Source organism: Heloderma suspectum, chromosome 3, assembly GCF_057233095.1.
Source record: "Heloderma suspectum isolate Gila_16-S chromosome 3, 16-S_ref, whole genome shotgun sequence".
Lineage (NCBI taxonomy): Eukaryota > Metazoa > Chordata > Lepidosauria > Squamata > Helodermatidae > Heloderma > Heloderma suspectum.
Window position 1 is genome coordinate 9,886,723 of NC_139460.1, and position 21,902 is coordinate 9,908,624.

General features: G+C 43.3%; 1 protein-coding gene across 5 annotated transcripts in view; it reads right to left on the minus strand.

Annotated features, from left to right (window-relative positions):
* The window catches only part of GAB2 (GRB2 associated binding protein 2), a 186,749-nt gene that overhangs the window by 114,413 nt on the left and 50,434 nt on the right, over window positions 1-21,902 (minus strand). The window contains exon 2 of one of the 5 annotated variants that reach the window (XM_084842487.1): window positions 8,227-8,327. The exons of 3 other annotated variants lie outside the window; for them this stretch is intronic. The gene's annotated coding sequence lies outside the window, so the exon portion shown is untranslated. Of the gene's footprint in view, window positions 1-8,226; window positions 8,328-17,187; window positions 17,277-21,902 lie in introns of those variants that run through there. One more of the 5 variants, XM_084842485.1, reaches the window with a different exon arrangement.

The window sequence follows — 21,902 nt, forward strand, 5'->3', positions numbered from 1 at the left end:
GCACAGATGTCCGCATTTCGGACATCCATGTGCAATACTGCAGTTTTCGGAGGTGTGGAGGCACTTGATATCCCAGGGCATAGTCTGAAGGCACATGAGGCAGCCACCTTGCTGAAGCTAAGCAGGTTTGGATCTGGACAGCGCTTGGAGGGGAGACCACCTGGGAACCCCATGTAGCCATCTTGAGTTCCATGATGGAAGAAAGGTGGGATATAAATGAAATAAATATATGTGGGGTGCAGGGCCCCAGCTCTGCATAATTACACAGAGATCCCTTGACACATATAAGCACCCTTAAACTGGCTTAGCCATCTTGTTCATACCACTGGGATTTGCAGTTCTGCAAAACGGAATAGCGAACACTAGCAGGGAAATCCCAGCGCTGTCATAGAACTACAGTCCCCAAGATTCCTTTGGGGAAAGTATAAGAGAATTAGAACAGTTCTGGATTGTAGGTACACCTGGAGGTTATTTATCTTTTTAAAAAAAAATCTATCTGGAGGTTAGTCGGCTGTCACACAATACACAGGCACAGCAGGGCTTTCTACTAACTCCTGAAATGCAGTCCCACACGCTTTTAAATGTCTGTGCATCGACACCGTAAACTTCTACCAGTTTTATACAGCAGTTTAATGGTCACAGCTTTTCCAAAGCCGAGGGGCCACGGCTCAGTGGTAGAGCTCCTGTTTTACATGCAGAAGGTTCCAGGTTCGATCCCCAGCATCTTCACATAAGGCAGGAAAAACTCCTGCCTGAAACCCTGGGGCTAGATGAATTGGCAATACTGGGCTAGATGAACCAAGGGTCTGTCTGACTCAGTGTAAGGCAACTTCTTAGACCTCTATAATTAGGCAAAGTGAGGTAGCCTCTGCCTCTGACATCAGATTTGGGCTCAGTGTTAAAGGACATCACATTGTCAATGGTTTTGTTTATTATGTTATCTTTACCAACAGTGGGAGGACCATTTGGATTGTCTGCCTCCAGCACCAAAACATGCTGGATCATCTCTGCCAAATGATAAATTTGGTGCTGGCTAGGGATGTACGGATTTTGTTAAATCTGTCCTGTCTGTGTTCCATGGTTTGTCAGGCATCATTCATTCTGCCATCCGCTCACTGACTGAACTGGTTTTTTTTTTTTTAATGATATATGAGAATTCTGTTTCACTTGTGCAAGTGCACATTAGCACTAATGCGATTAAAACAAGTGCACATTAGCACAATGTGCTCTTGGGCTATTGTGCTTTAGCACTAATGCGCACCTGCACTAATGCGCACTTACACAAATACAAATTTGTGCAAATCACCTCCAAAAGTTAAACATATTCCATAAGTCAGCAGAATCCGTGAGACTCAGAAAAAGCTGGTTTGCTGTGGAATCCGCAAGTTGGATTCATAGAAACCTGAACTCACTGGACTCCATTGCGGATTTCTCCCACATTCTTAGTAGTAAAAATTCTGATAGATCCCTAGCTCCTCCTTCACCCTACTACAGTGCCCCGGGGAAAGTATATTATTATTAAATCGGTTCACGTCTGTGATACAGATATAGACCTAGTTTTCATGGAGGTGGTAAATCTATGTCTGGATTATACCACTTGTAGGCATGGACTCATATGATAAAACATTCCTCCATGCAGACCCCTCCTCCGCCGCCCCCCTGCAACAAGAACAGGAGGCCAAGGATTCTTTGTCTTAACCAACATCATTTTTTTTAAGCAGAGGAGAACTCCTTTGTCGGGTAGAAGAGGCATTCAAATCATGTGAAACTCCCCACCACAACATCTGAAGTGACCAGACCTAGGTTTACCACCCTAGGGAGAAGCAGCCTGCAGAATAGGGAGGACTGAGAACTGCTCGCCACCGTAGATGGAGGAATAAATGGTTTAAAATACACACACACAGAGCAGAACATAGCCAGGCTGTGTTTGCTTTTTTACCAGCCAGAAAAGCAAGGGGGAAAACCATTGTCCACCCACTCCACTTTTTTCTTTTTTTTAAGAGAAACAGTCATATATTTATTTATTTAATTAATTAATTAATACCTCGCCTTTTTTCCTCTTGCAAGGAACCCAAGGCGGCTTACATGATCCTCCTCCTCTCCCATTTTATCCTCACAACAACAACCCTGTGACTATCAGTGGTAGAGCACAAGCTTTGCATGGAAATAGTTCCAGATTCACCCATAGACATTTCCAGGTGGGGCTGAAAGACCCCCATCTGAAACCCCGGAGAGTTGCTGCCAGTCAGTATAGACAACACAGAGCTAGACAGACAGTGGTCTGACTCGGTTTAAGACAGTTTCAAATGTTCCTAAAGCTTTCAGTATTGATTTCTGAAGGTATTTCTATGTTGTTTCGAGGTTCTTCTTTATTTAACTGATTAGCTTTGAAACCGCCCCCCCCGCCCCATTTCTACCAAGAAAAATACACTCAAGGCAACTTACAATAATAAATAAAACTCGATTAACACAAAAAGAGAACTGCATTAAAACACAATATACACGAAGCAATAACAGAATAAAAACAGCATCCAACCCAACAGACCCAACACAACAGACCCACTTACACCCCGAAGTCCTGCTTAAATAAAGAGGTCTTTGAGTTATGTTCTCATATGGATGGTTTTAAAAAGGAAACCGTTTTGAACCTACTTAAATAATGAAAAATGATGGGAAAATAATGAAAAGTGAAATAAAAATGCTTAGGTCAGGGATGGGGAACCTGAGACCTGTGGGCTGGATTTGGCCCTCCAAGGTTCCCCAGTTGGCCACACACCCCTTTCCCCGACCACTGATCCTTTGGTGGCTTTCCATTTTGTCATGGTTCCACCCCTGCTCCCGACCACATTTTGAAAGGCTGAAATGCCTCTTCTAAGGCCTGGTTACCGGCAGCTAAACTATGCTGGTATTTTGGGGATTTTGGCTCTTTCCCTTTTTGCCTTTGGCACTGCCCACCACTGGAATGTGGCCACCAGGAGCTTCTCTGAAATGGAATTTAGCCTCTGGGCTGAAAGAGTTTCCTTACCTGGGCCAAAGATGAATATACTATGTTTTTTGTTTGTTTGTTTTTCAATCTAGGCTCTGCCTCCAGAGCTGGCAAAACCCACTTTTGTCCTCCCACTGGTCTTCCTCCGGACTCAACTCCTGTCCCTGAGAGAACTCTACCATCCGGTGCTGCCAGGTACTAGAGTTTTTGATTTCAAAAGTTGGCAACCCTGGGTACAAACAGCACTGTAATTACTTAAAAGTCATAAGAAGGTAAGAAGAGCCCTGCTGGATCAGACCAAGGGTCTATCTAGTCCAGCATTCTGTTCACACAGGGGCCAACCAGCTGTCGATCAGGAACCCACAAGCAGGACATGACTGCAACAGCACCCTCCCGCCCATGTTCTCCAGCAACTGGTGTACAGAGGCTCACTGTCTCTGGCACTGGAGGTAGCACATAGCCATCAAGACTAGTAGCCACTGATAATCAATACAAACTCTCGACACACATCTGAGATCTCTGGATTGGGGCCTCTGTCTTTGCCAGTGTTTTCCCAGCTACAATACAAAGATTGTAACATTTTGCCAGATGGGTCTTGTGAGGACTGTGTGGTAATGAGTTGTTTGCAACACTGAGGATGGAAAAATGTCAAGTGCTGATTACATCATTTGCTGGGGTGTTTTCTGCAGAAAGAGAAAAAGTGCAAACACTCTCAGATGAGATGATGAGTGGCAAAAGACTAACATAGGGGTGTGGGAAACCAGAACACACAGCCAATACCCGAGGAAAGAAAAAGGAGATGGAACAGAGCTGCTCTAAGGCAACCACAAAAGGCTAATCAGGTTGGAAGAGAGGCATGGAGGGATTAACCAGCTGGTGTGGAGGAAAAATGATGTTGAAATGTATTTATGCACTTAAATCATGTCTGGGACTGATGGCAGGGTCATCATAAGTGGGCTTAAGGAGGCTTAAGAGACCAAAAAGATGCTGTTTTCAAAGAAGCTTCAGACATTGCACAGAAGCACTTGCAGTGGAGGATGTGCAAATCATTTATTTTATTTTTATCCTGCCCTACCTGGCAAGGAGCCCAGGGTAGTTTTCAACCCATATAAAACACTATAACATAAATATCATTAAAACCACAACGCTAAAAACAGGTCAAACACTTGCCTATATGCCAAAAGCTTGTACAAATAAATACGACTTCAGGTGGCGCCTGAATGTCAACAATGATAGGGACAGCCAAATCTCTACTGGAAGAGGGTTCCACAGCCAGGGTGCCACCACTGAGAAGGCTCTGCCACATGTGGTAGCCCACAGGCTATATTCCTCAAGGACACCAAAAGCACAGCCTTCCCAGGTGATTGTAAACCTAGGTCGGTCAGTACTGGGGGAGGCGGTCCATGCACACACACTATATATATGTATATATGTACACACACACACACACTGATAGCAAACTTATTCTCAGAGTAAGGGTCTTTATGTAGCCAAAACAGCACCATCCATACACAATGAGGGGGCATATCTGCAGGCTCAGAGAGGAATTCTCAGGTTTGCGGAAGTAACTACAAAAGAAAAAAAATAGAGAAAAAACCCTGCAGGGGACCCCAGAACAGCCCAGTGGGGACTGAGTTTCTTCAATAGCCAGAGAACGCTGAGCTTCATGGGCGGGGGGATGGAACACCAGGGGAGAGGACAATGGAATGTAGTATCCTGGAAAAAGGCATGGCTGCCTGGCACCCTGAACAGGAGCACACCATCCCGCAACGCCTTGTTGCAGGATCCACAGGTTGTTTGTTTGTTTGTTTGTTAGCTTTGCTGTTTTAAATCTGTATTTTAAATCTCTGGGTTGCTGCTACGTTTTATTCTGGTTTTATTCTGGTTGTATTGTTATATTGTGGTTTTAATGCTTTTATATTTTATATTGTTTTACTGTGTGCTTTTTGGTTTTGATTGTTGTGAACCGCCCAGAGAGCTTCGGCTATTGGGCAGTATAGAAATAAATAAATAAATAAATAAATAAAATTAACATTTCTATACTGCCCAATAGCTGAAGCACTCTGGACGGTTCACAACAATTAAAACCCCAAAATACATCATAAAAGACAATATAAAATGTAAAAAAGTTTAAAACTGTATAAAAGTACACACCAAAATAAAACGTAGCAGCAATGCAGAACTGTAAAATACAATGACAGATTTAAAACAACAGAGCTAAATGACTAAAATGCCTGGGAAAATAAAAAAGTCTTCACCTGGTGCTGGAAAGAGTACAATGTAGGTTCCAGGAAAGCGTCTCTAGGAAGCTCATTCCACAACCAGGGTGCCACAGCAGAAAAGGCCCTCTTCTTTGTAGCCACCTATTGTAAAATCTGTATTCTACCAAATGAACATATATATAAATGTACACTATTCTGAGAGTTTTATACTGAAGAGCAGCATAGAACCTTTCTAAATAAAGGTTTGTGTATCTATTCAAGGTTGCTACCAACAAAATGTCAAATATCAAATATAACCATACATTAAAATGTATTTAACACTATAACAAACTGAAAAAAGCAGATGAAGGCTGCAGTCCTTAACATATTTACTAAGGAGCAAGCCCCACTGGGCAAAATGTAATGTATTACTATACAAGCACAGGATCGCACTGCAAATCTGAAACTGTCTGGTGGGATAACATCAGAAGTCCTCTGTCAGATGTTAAGAACAACAGCAAATAGTAACAGCTTTAATCATCATTCAAAATTTCCCAACAAGATGGTCAGAAAGTGCCTGAGTGACATGAAAGTCTCTCTTCTCTTACCCCCTTGATTAAGATGTCAAAATTTCAAGTTTTTCCGATGCAGCCTACATTTTCCTAGCTTTCCCCCTCAGCAGATTATCAATTTTAAAAGAGGAGCATGCCTCTGTCTCTTGGTCACACGGAACCGGAATGAACTTCCAGCTGCTCCTTGGACTGGCCCTTCCACGTTGGGAGGAGAGAGAATTCCTTGGGATCCAAGTCTTTGGAACCACTGCCTAAGGAAACACCCCCACCAACACTATCAAACCAGTATTTCCATACTAAACAAAACAAATTCTCCGGATGCTACACCATGACCTGGTTCACACAACTCGACAAGCCAGAGTACAGGTTGAGTATGAGTTGAATTGTGGGTTGTTGTGTTGAGTGAACCCAGCTGTGCTAACAAACTATAGTTTGTTAACCATGAACAACCCACAATTCACAACCCAACAAACCATGGGTTCTCGTCATGGATTGTTCATGGTTAACAAACCATGGCGCGTTACCGCAGCCAGGTTCACACAACACAACAGTTCAACAACAACCCACACCCAACCCACACTCTGACTTGTCATGTTGTGTGAGCCAGCCCTGTTACAAATTACAAAACCTGACACTTAGCCCTACTACATGAAAATGTATCACGAGTGGTGATGGTGGTGCTATTTCATTCCTGTAACATGACGATGCACTCAGCAGCAAGACCTTGTAAAGCATGCTGATAAATAAGAAGAAATCCAAACGACCCATGCAACAACGGATGATTTAAGGAGGTTCGTGAGCCTGGCTTATGAGCTAATTATTTAGCTTGGCTACATGACAGGTCCAGTGTTAACTGCCTAAGAGGGTGAAAAACTTGTAAAAGACTGAAGAAAAGAGGGCCATTTTTTCATGGCATTAAGGGCTGGAAAGAGCCAGCTTACTGCACAGCTACACTCCCTGCTTTTCCTCTCCCATGGGATGTGTGTGGAATCCTACCCAAATAATCTGACTACACATTTCTACTGGCAAGGGACCATCCAGACAGAGACGAGAAGTTCAGTGACATCAGCAGAGTAACTATGGGCTACAACAGGGGTGTTGAACTTTAGGCCTGCAGGCCAAATCTGGCCCAACTGGCTTTCCACAGATGCTCCCTTCTCCCATGCTCTCTACCATGATCGTTCGGTGGTTTTCCTGGTTTTTCCATGGTCCCTGATTCTAAAATGGTGAAATGCCTCTCCTAAGGCTGTTACTGGCAGCAAGCTGAAGTTCTTTGTATTTTGGCTGTACCACTTTTGCATTTGGCCCCATGCTTTTTGCCTCTGGTCTGGGATCCCCCCCCCCCCCGCAAAGAGCTTCTCCAAAATGGAATTCAGGCTGGAAGAAGTTCTGTACCCCTAGTCTATCGTGACCAGTAGCTGCTGTCCAAGGTTTCAGACAGGAACGTTTTCCAGTTGGAGATGCAAGGGACTGAACCTGGGATTTTTTGCATGTGAAGTGCTCCAGCACTGAGCCCCTTAATGAGATGTAAGACGTAAGAGTGCACCGAACAAGCTTCACACAAATCTACAAAATTCTGCCATCAGAAGAAATTATGCAGATTCAACTTATCTGTCTATATTTGCTTAGTTATGATGATTCCACAATTGGTGTGTTTTGTTATTAAATAATTTGGACGTTCTCTTTGGTAAGGGAGTGGCGTCCTGAAGATGGAGTGAGCAGAAAGGTGTGAAGACCTGTTCAAGTTTTGCTCCAAAGCCACGAGGCCGCTCTAGAAATTAAAGTCTATAAAAAGCTGACATGACTAGACGGGAGATTCAACACAAGAAGATTCGGTGAATGCACAGAAGCCCAGCAAACGTAAAGAAATCAGCCCAACCCTGAACCCCAGAGTCATTCCATATAGCACTGAAATAGTATAGCACAGAATCACCTCCTGGGACAGGAGAAATTTAGCACTCCAACCTCTTGGAATGAGGTGAGCCAATAACATCACCATGAACAAATCTTGTCTGGCAGAGATACAGTTTAGATGACCTTATATTAATTCTCTTTAAGGCCCCAAGCAGTTTGGAAAGCAAAAGCTGTGGATTTGAAAAACGGTCATCCAAAAATATTCTGCTTAAACTTATTTATGCAAGGGCAGAACTACGCATTATGCTAGCAAACATGTTTCTGAAACATTAATCTGCTGGTTAACATGAATGCAGGAGATTTATAAGCGAGGATCAGGAGACAAGAGACGGGTATTTAACCCTTCTTGCATTTTTTCAATTCTCCTTGCAAATGTCCCTCCTGAGTTGTTTCCCCCATTCTTCCCCCAGTTTCAGAGCTTGGTGGGGAGAAAACATCAAAAAGCAATAGCCATGGGGCCACTTGTAGAGGAAAACTGGTGCGTGCGTGTGGGGAGGGGAAGTTTAGGCACTCCCACCAATTCTCCGGTGCAAATATATTTCCTACATCCTACCTTTTTCCACAGACAGCATACATAAGGTGGCGTGTCAGCGTGGACACAGCTCAGGGTGACATTCCTGGAAATGACTCGAGCAAGTTGAGTCAAGCCACATGCTACAATGAAGGAGGAGGTAAAAAGAGAGAGGAAAGGGTCACATCTAATCTACACAAAATTGATTTGTCCATAGATCTTGCATTACCTGCTTACCCTAGGCCTGTTCCTACCCTAATTCACCCCTTGACCTGATTCTGCTGAGACATTCCACACCCAAATCTTTATACTCCCATCTTCTAGGTTTTGGCCCACCCGCTCCAATTCTGCTTTGCATGTTTTCCTTATCCTCCCCCAAACAGAACATTGGTCCCCTCTGTGCTTGTAGAAAGAAAAAGTTTACATTCTGACATTTAAAGTTGCTGCCAGCGTATTAATAGTCTGCTGGGTTGAAAATAACACTGGCTTAGCCTGCAAATACCTCAAGACCTCACAAGTCATAAACACAACTGCCTTTTACAGTGGAATTAAATATTTGGCCTTGATAGTCATTAAAGTAAATAAGCAGAGGTATTTTAATAATTGTGTTCGGATTGGCTCCAGCAAATCTCACAAGATCTGGAAAATACATACATACGTCCTCAAAGTAGAAGTAGTAGGAATATGACAGTGATCACGCTAATGACAACCATTAAAAGAAAGACTAAAATATCACTGGAAATATTGCACACACAAAACCCCACATGTAAATAAAAGGGCAAAATATTTAGCTGATACAATTACTAGCAGTCTAAAGGCCAAAGTAAATGTGACACAGATGATTCTAGGAATAAGATTTCCAGCAATTTTTTAAAGCACCAATAATAACTGCAGGACGGGGGAAGGAGTTTGGAACAGAACTGTGACACTGAAGGAGCGGGGAGCTGAACCCGTTCCCCCTGTGCTATTCCCCGGACTAAAGCTCACACACACCCAAAGGGGGAAAAACATAGTTAGCCTATGATACCTGCATGTTTTCTCATGCAGAGCAAACAGCAGCTTTGGGAAACAGGTTTTTTAATCAGGAAAATGATGCAGGGGAGAACAGGTTAAGCCCCGCCCTTCCACCGCAACATGGTCCCAATTCAAATCCCCCCCTCCTCCTGCAGCTGCTATTAGCACTTTAAAAGATCTCTGGGAGATCCTATTCACAAATATCCCAGGTTATATCTCGCAACTGAGGATGTAAACTTGTAAACAGAAAATGCTGGAGATACACACACCCCTGAACCAATGTTTTTGGGTAGTGCCTGTGAAGAACTACACTAAAATGTTGTTTAAGAGCTAATGGACAAGTTTTAAAAGAGTGATGTTTTTTTCTCCTTACACATTCACTCCAATCACTCATGATTTTAAGAAAAAACCCTACCCATGTCCCCAACTCTCAATCATAACTTTTCATATGCCCCAGGGCTTAACATTAACACCTCTCCAGCATCCTCATGAGATCATCTGATGTCATTCCATCTATCTGGAACGTTCTTCCTAATGAGGCACGGAGGGGTTAAGTTGACGTGGGGCGTCTCTAGTCTGAGACTAGAACTAAAAAGCATTTTTTCCTTATCTAGTATTTTTGCAAATAAGACATCTCTCTGGCAGGCGCGTGTACACACCCCACCTAGCTCATAGTTATTGCTTTTGAGAGGCCATTGTAAAATGACAGAAAGCAGCAATGAGGAGAGAAGTTTGGCTTTTTATCCTCTGACAGCCAAGAGAGCCAAGAGATTAATAAATCAAATGTCAAGAATTTGACAAAATCCTCCCTTCCTCTCACCCACCCATTAGCAAGGAAGAGAATTAGCAATTAGCCCAGCTAGCCATCATACTGTGCTCAGCATCATTGTCAGGGGTTTGGCAACAGCCCATCAGGTTTATGTAGGGGTGCTAACTACCAGCCACTATTTTACTTGATCTGATCAGGAAAAGCACATCCTGCCAGCTAATCAAGATTTATTTATTTTATTTTACATGATTATTCTAGGCTGCCTTTAAAGATAAAACCCTCTCAAGGTGGCAATATAAAAATACACAAAAACAGATTTAAAAAAAGCAATATAAATATGATAAAAACATATAACACCACTAAAACCTGCAACTCATAAATTATGAAAAGGCCAGTGAAAACAAGTGGGTCTTCAGAGCCTTCCTGAAGGTCTGCAAAGCAGGGGCCTGATGAGCCCCTGATAGAAGTGGATTCCAGAGATGCAGGGCTACCACTGAAAAGGCCCTCTCCTTGGGGTCTGAAAATGAAAATAAGCACCTTTCGGATGCTGAAGGTACATAGAACATGAATGGTGGGAGGGCAGTGTTGCCATGGCAAACTCTATTCCCAATCTACACATTTGCTTCAATGTCTGGAGCGAATGTGCATCGGTTGCGGGCAGACCCATGATACTATTCACCAACCCCACCTAAGCACGTCCATTCTACACACATTTAACATCTGAAAGTAACTTCCAGATTCTGCCCCTAACCAGCCTGGATGCATCTTGGCTCCGCCATGATCCACCCGGTTCTTCCAGAACCAGCCCCTGATTGGCGGGGTTCCATCTGTCCTGGTCATGCCAAGGAGAGGGGGACAGTATTTTTTGCATTCAAAAATTGGCACACATCGCCTTGCCTCCTCTCACACCCTGGGCCTGCAAATCCTTAACTAATATGTGAGCAGAAAGAAAAATCTACTCTTCTACCATTCTGTCTTTAACCACTCTGGACCCAGGCAACAGAGGAGTACTTAAAGCATACTTGGGGAGGGCCCAATCCTAAGTGAACTGGGGGCGGGGGTCCACAGGAGCGGCAAGTTAAGAGGCAAAACAAGGGCAGTTGCTAAGCAACCACTGCATTCTCTATGAGTTTTTTTTTTTTTTTAAGACCCAGGGACCTTTTCTAGGAACATGGAATGGTATCCCTGGCCAAAACAAATACGGAGGGGGAAGATGATGACCTTCCCATCAGTTTATTTTTAAATATAATGTTGTACACGAGAGAAAACAAAATGAGTTGTTTTTTAAGAAAACACTGGAATTCTTTTGAGTCTGGGTGCTGAAGGCCCAATCTTTTAACTGAAACTGTCTCAGAATGCTGAAAACTTTCTATCCTTCCCCACATCCCTGCAAGGGAGGACCTTTCCATACAAATAATTATGGGAAGGAATCTAAAATTATGCATTTTCAGAAGACCATTCACTGAGAAAGTTGCATGATGAAATAGGACTTTTTAAAAACTAAGTGTCCCTTAATAAATGGATGGAAGCTTTCCTAAATTCTCACCATGCAACTCTAGCTGTTACCGTGGCAACAGCAAGCCACTGACCAGGGCTTCGGAGCACTTTTCTGGAAACGCTTAATATTCGTTAAAATATCTCACAAATTCCTGGGAAGGCACAGCTGCCAGGCTCACCACTGGGTAACCTTACGCAAACTACCTTGCACAGTATTTGCAGGCAGAGAATAAATTTTTGCCTGCCTCACGATCTCCCTTTGGTTGCTCAGGAACTGGCAGAGAGAAAAGAAAATATCAATATGGCTTACGTTAATGGAGGAAGGAAGGAAGGGCCAGCTAATGGGCATGAGAACCTAGCGGTTACTCAAGCAGTAAGAAAGGAGAACAAAGAAAGGAGACCGAGATGAGTGGGTGGTAGGGAGGTCACTTAGGAAATGCATCACTCAAAAACAAGGAGACCGATTTGCATAAAATGTGCACATGCTAATTTGCATGTATAGATGCAAATTAAAAAATAATAACTATAATTTAAATAGAAATTGAATACATCTCAGCATTGTGGGAAAGACTGTGACCAGGTGCCCTGTGTGCCTGCTCAGTCTGTTGTGGATTGTCAAATGCCCCTCTTCTCCCTTCTTATGGTTCTTGATTTTAAATGCAGGATTGGACTGGACAGCCTTTCAAATAGAGCTCTCCTTCAAACAGGACTGTCCTTTGTATAAATGATGTTTATGACACAGCTTCAGCTAGGCCATATTGTGCCTCATACTAGTCTCGCTGGTCATTGCAAATGAACAGAATGTCACCATGAAGAAGGTCGACAGCGGGCCTTCTCTGTAGTAGCATCCACCCTCGGGAAAACCCTCCCTCATGCAGTTCAGGAAGCAGAAAATGTAACATCTTTTAAACGCCTCCTGAAAGTACACCTTTCCACACAGGCTTTCCCTGGGCTGTAACTGCTGCGTTTTACTTTGGTTTTACATGGTACTTTAAAAAGTTTTATATTATGTCTCATTAAGTTAAGATATAAGGAAGGCCACGATCTCTTCTCGATCATCCCAGAGTGAAGGACACAGAATCATGGGCTCAAGTGGCAGGAAGCCAGATTCCAGCTGAACATTAGGAAAAACTTCCTGACTTTTAGAGCAATATGACAATGGAACCCATTCCCTAGGGAGGTGGTGGGCTCTCCCACACTGGAGGCATTCAAGACGAAGCTGGACAGCCATCTGTCAGGGATGCTCTGACCTGGATTCCTGCATTGAGCAGGGGGTTGGACTCAATGGCCTTGTAGGCTCCTTCCAACTCTATTATTCTATGATTCTAAGTTGTCTTTTATGGTTTTGCGAGCTGCCCAGGGAGTCTCGACTACTGGCCAGTATAAAAATGTAATAGATAAAAAATGAAAATAGTATGCCATTTTTGGGGGTAGAAAGGCGAGGGGAGAATAGGTACAGGAGAGGGAAGGAAGGAGGGGGAGCGAGCGCTCAAGTCCATGCCCCGCTCTGCATCGAGCCACAGAATCGGTACCCCCACCCCACAAGTTCACTCTAGTCAAGATTTTCTGCTCAATATAATGTACTATTTTTTAGTTCCTTTTCAGTTCCGCTGTTGAATGTACTGGACAGGGTGTGTGCGTGCCCTATAAATTCTGGATAAATAAGATGTACCATCAAAAAGGGAGTGAGGAAAAAAGAGCAGGGGCTGTTGTTAAGCTGGAAAGTATTTTGAAGAGACAACGACTGGACTGTGCCAATGTTGTTATAGTTAGTTTTCTTCATGCAATTCCATGGTTACAAATCCCACAAAACGTCATGCGTTTGTCGTCCTCCTCCTTAAGCCTTCTCTAGCATCAGGCAGCCCCAGATTGCAGCCCCGTTAAGCGAATGCTTAAGTTAAGCACTTGTATAACTCTTCCTCACTGGAAATCAATGGAACTTCAAAGTGCTTAAACAGTGTGTGTTACGCTGAGATCCAATCAGAGGGACAGAAACCGTTCTTGTCACTGACTGAAATTACAACTTCCTAGAGTTGAAAATAATTTGCTCCCAATTATTTGAATATTCAGTACTCAAATATTGACCAAATCTTTTATATCTATATTTAACATCCTATGATATTTTATATTTTATAGTTAATATTCAACAGCAGTTGATAAATTGACATGAAGTGGTATTTAGTATCTGAAATGACTTTATCATTGACATACAATGGTACTTCGTATTTGACTGCGACAGCTTATGAGATTTCACATTTTAAGACTTCTAAAACTATTATGGGAGCAATTCTATGTCCCGGCTTACGCCTTTTCCTATCACCACCCCAGCCTCCTTCCCTCCCCCTCCTTGAAGCTTCTGCTAGATAGGCGAAATTGCCTGTCTAGCTAAAATGTAGCTCACTATAAGATACTCTTAAGTCTCCAAGTTCGGGGACTTACGAGTACGCAGGGCGCAACCCATAGGACTGTATCCTAAGGAACACCACCATGGTTTAAACACTCGGGATTTCAAATTTTGTAGCAATGTTTGACATTTAAAGTGTGAGTAACAACATTTGAAAACTCAGCAAATGTGGGATGTTTGCATACATTCATTTCAGCTCTTTAACTTCCCATAGTAATGAAATGGCAAAGGGGTTATACTTCTCAATGAATCATCATTGTTTAAAACCCAGCAGAGAGAGCCTCGACCCAGAAGCACCATTAATGGAGAGTGACAGCGCAGTAGCACGCCTCCACATTCATGTTTCAGCCAACATGCCATTGTTCTTCAGGAACACCGGTTATAAGTTATAAAAAGTAACCACAACAAGTGCTCTTCAAATACACTGATTTTTCCTCTTAGATATATCCAAGAGCAGGGCCTTCATCGTATATGAATCTTGATGGCCTTACATTGAAATGTCTTTGCCTCCCGTAATGCAATTCCCCTAATGCAGCACTCTTGCCTCAACCTTAAATTTCCCCCCACGCTAGTATGTGACCCATGGTGGTAAGACTCGGAAAACCATTTGCATCCATTCACGTTATATTCCCACATGTGTTCTAAAAATCATTAAGGCTGTAATCTTCAGCACCCTAACCTGAGTGCAAGCCCCACTGAACTCAGTCGAACTTAATTCTAAGTAGATATGCACAGGATTGCATTGTAAAGATACTTTGAAACATGCTTTTATCAGGTCCAACTATTTATCCATTGAACCTGGATCCTTCTGAATGGATAGCATCAACTCTGCCACTGAATTATGATCCCTCCTGTTTATGTTTCCTACTTGCAGCCCAGACCCTATGCATATTTATGCAAAGGTAAGTGTGTTCAACAGGGTTTATTCCCAATTAAATGTGCAAAGGAATTGCAGCCGTAGCCATAGCATGATGTTTTAATGCTTGACAAGAGAGCTAAGTCTCTATTTTTTCCTTCTATGCTGAGTGTCTCCTGCAAGGTCAGCTGGCAAAATCTTGGATCTCAGCTATCTTGCAGCTCAGTTTTCGCAAATTTGTCTTAATTAAACAGTAATGAAGCGAGGCCTTGTAAACAGATTTGCTCTGAACTCAAAGCTCAGGTCAAATTTTTAAGAGTGTGTAAAGCAGATTTATTAAGCAACCATAAGAAACAGTTTTCATTATGCCAGAGAAATGTCCTGGGTGTTCTTATTTTAGCAGTTACCAAACATACAGCAAAAACAAAACAAAACACATGGCTTTAATAACCCCTTCATGGTTCTATTGGGTATCTGTGGCTTTTAAAACTCTATAAGAAATGCTCAAACAAGCGGCCTATAACAATACACAGATCTGTCAGTTTAGCTTTCTCCCGCATTCAATTTTTTAAAAAACCTACAGTTCTTTCTGTCTTGTGTATGAAAAAATGTGCCAAGTTTGGTAAATTCTTTTCAAAACAAATCAAAACAAAATTCTCACCCATCTGCATCAGCCAAATTCAACAGGTACAGCTATTTCCAGTATGGACAGAACCATGTTGTCCCTGTCTGCCATATAGGTAAAGGTGAGGACCCCTCAGAAAAAAAAAAGGTGGCAACCCCATTCAGCTTGCACAAAAACAAGCAGGGACTCAAATCCTGTCATTTTTGTTTTCTGTAACCCTAATCAAGCACCACAAACATAGTTGAATACACAGGGATTCAAACCCAGACATTTAAGAACAAAGCACTCAAAGCACTGGGCCTCGATTGAAGAACCTGTTTGTGTACTTTGGTAAATTCTTATAAAAACAACAACAAAGATGTATTGAAAAAAATTCTCAGCCATGTCTAGTTGCCTGGTCTGGATGCAAGACTAAACTGTGATGATTTACTGTTACAGACATGAGCCTCGAGCTCACATGCTCCCTCCTCCTCCGTGTGGCTGCAGGGATTAGTTTGAAAAGCTTTTGGTTCCATTTAGAGCTTATTTATTTAAAAGATTTCTGTCTTGCCTCTCCTCTGGAGAGCCCAAGCCAGCTAACAAAGATAGAACCATAAACTAACAATTAAAACACCTCTTGCAATTTAACACTAAAACAGTAGTGGGGATATTTACCTACAACATTCATTGACCTGTTTCATATGTAATGATAACTCATCGGTTTAAAAACCACCGGGTTGTTATGCATGAGCAGGCACACTGCCTGCAGCATGCCTGCCTCTCCCACTTTACTGCCCAACCCATGATCGGTTCCTTTGTAGGTTGAGCAGCATGATGAGCGAACCTGGACCACTGGGTTATTTAGGGGCTAAGCAACCCAACAGTTAACGCATGGTTTGTTGTTGGATTAACCACTAGGTTGTTTGGACATCCTCACTATGTCCAAACCCTAAACAGTGGTTAATCTTAACTATAAGAATGTAAGAACATAGGAAGAGCCCTGCTGGATCAGACCAAAGGTGTATGCAGTCCCCACAGTGTTACCACAGTGGCCAACCAGGTGCCCCAATGGGAAACCCAAAGCAGGACATGAGTGTAACAGCCTCTTCCAGCTCATGTTCTCCAGCAATTGGCATTGAGAGGCATACTGACTCCAATACTGGAGATAATACAGAGTGGCCCAAATGTAGGTATACAGTTGTTTAGAATGTTGATGGGAGAGGGAGAGAATGTGTGAGTAGAAGATGTGTGGGCGGAGTCAGAATGACAGTTGGGAAGGGTGAGTGACAGGGAGTGACAGTTAAATCAGTTAAGTGTAGAGAGTGAGGGGAGTGAGGCCCTTACGTAGGTATACAGTTGTTTAGTTGTTTAGTTTTTTTTTTTACTGATATTGTGAATGATGGCAGCGAACTTCAGCCAAGAACAAAGGAAGTGGATTCTAAAGCAGTACTGGAAGACTGAAAATTCTCTCCCCCTCCCATCAACATTCTAAACAACTGTATACCTACTTTTGGGCCACCCTGTATATAGCCCATCACAACAGTAGCCATTGATAGCCTTATTCTCCATGAGGCTAAACTATGATTTACTGAAACAAGTCAACTTCATAATATGGTTTGAAATTGGCTTGTTTCAATAAACTGTATCTAAGACTAACCACTGTTTGCCTGGCAATGGATACTACACTAAATCAGGGATGGGCAGAAAGTACATCTCCAGATGTTCAGCTCCCAGAAGCCCCTGCCAACAGAGCCAATGGTCAGGAATGCTGGGAGCTGAAGCCCAAAACATCTGGAGATCTCCTTTCTTCCCACTCCTGCATTAAATTGTGGTTAACAAAAAACAGGAAAGCTTCTGACCTTTTCCTCAGGAGGAGAGTAGGGACAGGAAACTGATGAGCTCGAGGCTTATTCATGTAATGCTAAACCATAGTTTAGCGTTACCTCTGAATACAGCTGCAGAATCCCCATTTCTCCCTCCCCTGATCTTGACAGATGTCTAGCTCTGTTAAGAGAAAAAAGAAGGGGGAGTGAGGTGGGGGGAAAGGTCTAGTTTTCTTTGGATTGATCGATCTCATGCTAATGAATGGGGCCTGCAATGGGATTGCCCTCGAGAACAGACTCCAATCAATTGGCTGTCAAACAAGCCTTCGCCTCTTTCGGCAGGAACCATCCAACGCTTGCATACAAGAACCTGTTTATATTTAGGCAAAGCTTTTCCTCCTTTCAGGATTCGCAGGAAATCTTTTCTTAGACATTAAAAAACAACAACGCTCCAGACTATTTTCCTGGAGCCTTCCTTGTCACATTTTCTCTTCTCTCTCTTTTTCAAATGAAACCAAGAGTCAGCAAAATTTCACATCTCTCTATAAGAAGGAAAAAACACACACACACCACATTTGGGGAGTGACAGACAGAGCAGCAAGAGGTGGGCAGATAAGGGAAGAGTTATTCTTAATCATGAGTTTTGCAGAGCACAACTTCAATATCTTTTTTGTACAGATTTTCTCTTTCTTCCCCAACCACTGTCATCTCAGGAACTATCGTTGTTTAAAATTAGCCACCAAGCAGGGTTCAACAACAGCCCTATAATGGAATGAGTGATGGCAGAAGAGCAGGGGCCCTATAATGGAGTGAGCAATTCTACTCAAGTAAAGACAATGTCTCTTTAGCCCGCTCTGTACCAGGGTAAAAGGCAACCAGAAGCTTTGGCTGAATTTTCCTTTCAGCTGCTCACAATCTTGTGAGAACCAAAACACAGGCAAAGAGAATCATAGCATTTTCAAGCTGGAAGGGACTTTTATTTTATTCATTTCTAAGACTTCATTAGTCACCCTAGAGCTAACAGCTCTCAGGGCGACGTACAACACAAATAAAATCCATATAAAGCAAATAACAAAAGAATCAATTAAAAACAGCAACCACTTAAAAGCAGTAGTGGTTAGAACTGGCAGCACAAGGAAATCTAAAAATATCATGGAGACAAAACTACACAACATAGCAGCAGAAATGTACAAGGATTAAAAGGCCTGTGAATAAAAAGGCCTTTGTCTGGTGCCAAAAAGATAACAAAGTGCCAGGTGGACCTTGCTGGGAAGGGTATTCCATAACTGAGGGACCGCTACTGAAAAGGCCCACACCTAAGTAGCCACCTGCTGTACTTGAGAATGTGAGTTCATTTAGTCCAATGGTTGCTCTTTGCATAGTTGCTCTATGCAACTACCACATCTCCAACAAAGACCGAGCGTCTGCTTAGATACCCCCCGTGAAGGGCAGCCCACCACCGTTGAACAGCTCTTACCATTAGGACATTTCTCCTAATGTTTAGGACATATAGCCAAAATCTGTTTGCCTGCAATTTCCACCCACTGGTTCTATTCTTGCCGTCTGGAGCAACAGAGGACAAGTTTGTTCCATCTACTGTGTGACAGCCCTTCAGATATTTGAAGACAGTTACTCATGCCTCCCCTTAAATTTTCTCTTCCCCAGGCTAAACATACCCAGTTTTTTTGGCCATTCCTCATAGGTTCTTGGTTTCCAGATCCCTCACCCTCCTCTGAATGCGTCCCACTTTGTCAATGTCCTCCTTAAAATGCAGTGGCCTTCTTAAAATGTGGTGGCCAGAACTGGATGCAGTACTCCAGATGCAGTCTGACAAAAACAGGAGGGAAGCATCGTAAGTGTATGATGGGAGAACACTGCCAAAGGCCTCCACTGGTCTTCACATTGGGGAGGAGAGGGTGAAAGAGCTCTTGTCTTGGGTCTTGGGTTTGAGACTCTGGCTGAGGTGTATTCTAAAGGGAAGGGAACTCTTGGCATCAGAAGCAATGCTGGGGACCAGCTGAGAAGCTGCTGGGGGCATTTGGCCCCTGGACTGCCAGTTGATTATCCCAGAGTCAGACAGTTTATTCAGGCCGTTGCTTAATTGGCAGCTTGGGAAAAATCTTCACTCCCTAAATCCACGCATGCCAAATGAATGTGTAGTTTCATTACATCTTTAGTGGGGATTATCCTTAATATAGCACCATTAATATGTACTAGCCTAGACAGGCCAATGGTTTGACCTGGTACTTCCTACGAACAAGAGAAGCCAGAGTAACAATCGATACTCAACCATCCCTTCTAACAGTGAACTCAGGCTTTCAACACCACCGGGATTGTTGCCAAAATGGAGCCACTGAGAAATAAGAGGGAGGTATCAACGTGTTCGGCAAAAGTACACAACAAAATATTTTAAAAATAAAACCTTAAGGGGGACCCTGCCCCTTCCAAAAACAAAAGTCAACCCAATGGGGATGGAACATGCCCAGTCATCATTAAATGTAGAGTAACAGCTGAAAAGGAAAAACAGCACATGTTCTGTAAACTGCTCTGGTTGGCTTTTTAAATAGAAAAGCAGAGCAAAAACAAAATAATAAACCACTTGCTTGGTGGTTGCTTTTTATCTGCTATGTAAGGAAAAAGGGATAAGACATCAGCAGACTGGCTGCTTTTCTTGCATCATCGTTCAGTGAGGCAACAATATTGATTCTACTTCCCGGAGTGTAGCTTGTTTTGCTCTCTACTGACTGCTGCCCCACTTCTGCAAACTACTGCAAAAGCCTGCCTGGGAAAAACCTCTATCTGCCTGGTCCCTTTTCCAACAAGCCAGTGGAAAACACAAGGCAGCAGCTATAAAGGCAAACATCCTGATAGGAAGAGGAAATGCTTCCTCTCCGATCTCTGTCTTTGGATAAATCACCTTCCTATAGAAAGGGAATTTTATGTTTCCTGGCAGAGGGAATCTGCATTTGGCAGAGCAGTGGAGATTCTATATGACCTCCTCCCATACTGTGCACTCAGGGTATAATCAAGCCTTCTCCAACTCTGTGCCCTCCAGATGTCCTGGACTACAACCCCTATAATCCCCAACTAGCATGGTTATGCTGGAAGGGGCTGATGGGAATCGTAGTCCAGAACAGCTGGAGGGGATCAGGTTGGGGAAGGCTGGTGTAATCTGTAAGCCACTTGTGCAAAAAACAAGGGAAGTTTTAAGTCAGTTCATTTTGCTTTGGCAGATTTGGAGGTTAGCCTCTGACTAGGGATGGGCAGATCTGTCAAACTCAATCTCTTTGAGGTTCTTTGTTTTCAGCAAAGATAGCTCCATCCCTGTTCCATACAAGGTGGGGGCTTTCTCTACATGGAAATCCATACGTATTTTTAAAGGCACGCAGCCACTAACAGAGAGCAATCCTAGTCCCTGGCAAGCTTCCCAGGGCCCATAGGATGGTTCAGAAAACCCCTTCTGAGGTTGGAGACAGCACTTCGACCTCAGAAGGGAGTGTTGGAGATCCGCCCCTCGACCTGGCATGGAGAGAACCATGCCAACTGCCTCTCTGAGGCTGGAAAACTGACCTCGGAGAGGGGGAAAACGGGGCATTCTGGAGGCAGGGAGGGGAGGAGACCGCAGAGGCCAGGATACGATTTATCCTGAGCCTCCTCCAGCCTCCTTCCCTCTCCCTCCAAAGCACCCTTGGTAGATGAGCTGAAGAGCCCTTCTAGCAAAAATAAACGAGATTGGAGGACAAGGAGGCAAAGATTGCCTCCACCTCTCCTCTTGCCCTACCAGCTTCCAACGTCATAGGAATCTTGGAAGCCTCCGAGTTTGGGGGTTCCCGAGCAGTGCAGGCACAGTCCATAGGACTGCACCCTAAAGCATGTTTATATGTATTTTAGAATTGTACACAATTTTCTTTGCATATTCTTCAAATATGTACATGTTCTCAAACACATGTTTTTCTTTTGCAGAGTGCATCACAAGCTTGGAAATGTATAGATTTCCGCCCACAAATTGCGTTCGGTTCCAGGAGATGCAGATTGAGTAAATCCATTAAGAAAATCAATGAAGCAAATTTTTCATCCATCCCTTTGATAAAGTGGGCCTTCCACATTTATGTGTGGTGCTAACAAATAAACAGTAAATACATACATACATACATACATACATACTAATGGAACAAAGTGAGACGGGGAGACTCCAGTGCCAAACAGGGAACTCCAGGATCCAACTTGAATCTCACAGTGGTCATATCAAAACCTGAATTTCTGGCTTGTGCAGGCCACCACTTAGAGCCCAAACTATTTAGGTTTCTATTTATTGTTACATGTATATCCCACTTTTCTTCCAAGAAGCTCAGGGGGTACACATACTGGGGATTTGAACCTAGATCTCCCCCATCTTAGGCCAAGATACTACTACGCCAACCTGCATCCCCCGGTAAGTATCACTGAAATAAACATGCAATGCAACGTCATCATATCAATGCTTCTCATCTCTTTGCCAAATGGCAGCCAACAAAGCGAAGTGGTGAAATTTTATTTCAACTATACACAACCAGGGAGACATGGACTGACTGACCTAGGAAGGTAGTGGGCTCTCCCACGCTGGAGGCATTCAAGATGAGGATGGACAGCCATCTGTCGGGGATGCTCTGACTTGGATTCCTGCACTGAGCAGGGGGCTGGACTCGATGGTCTTGTAGGCCCCTTCCAACCCTACTGTTCTATGATTCTATGACACCCATGCCTCTCCATAA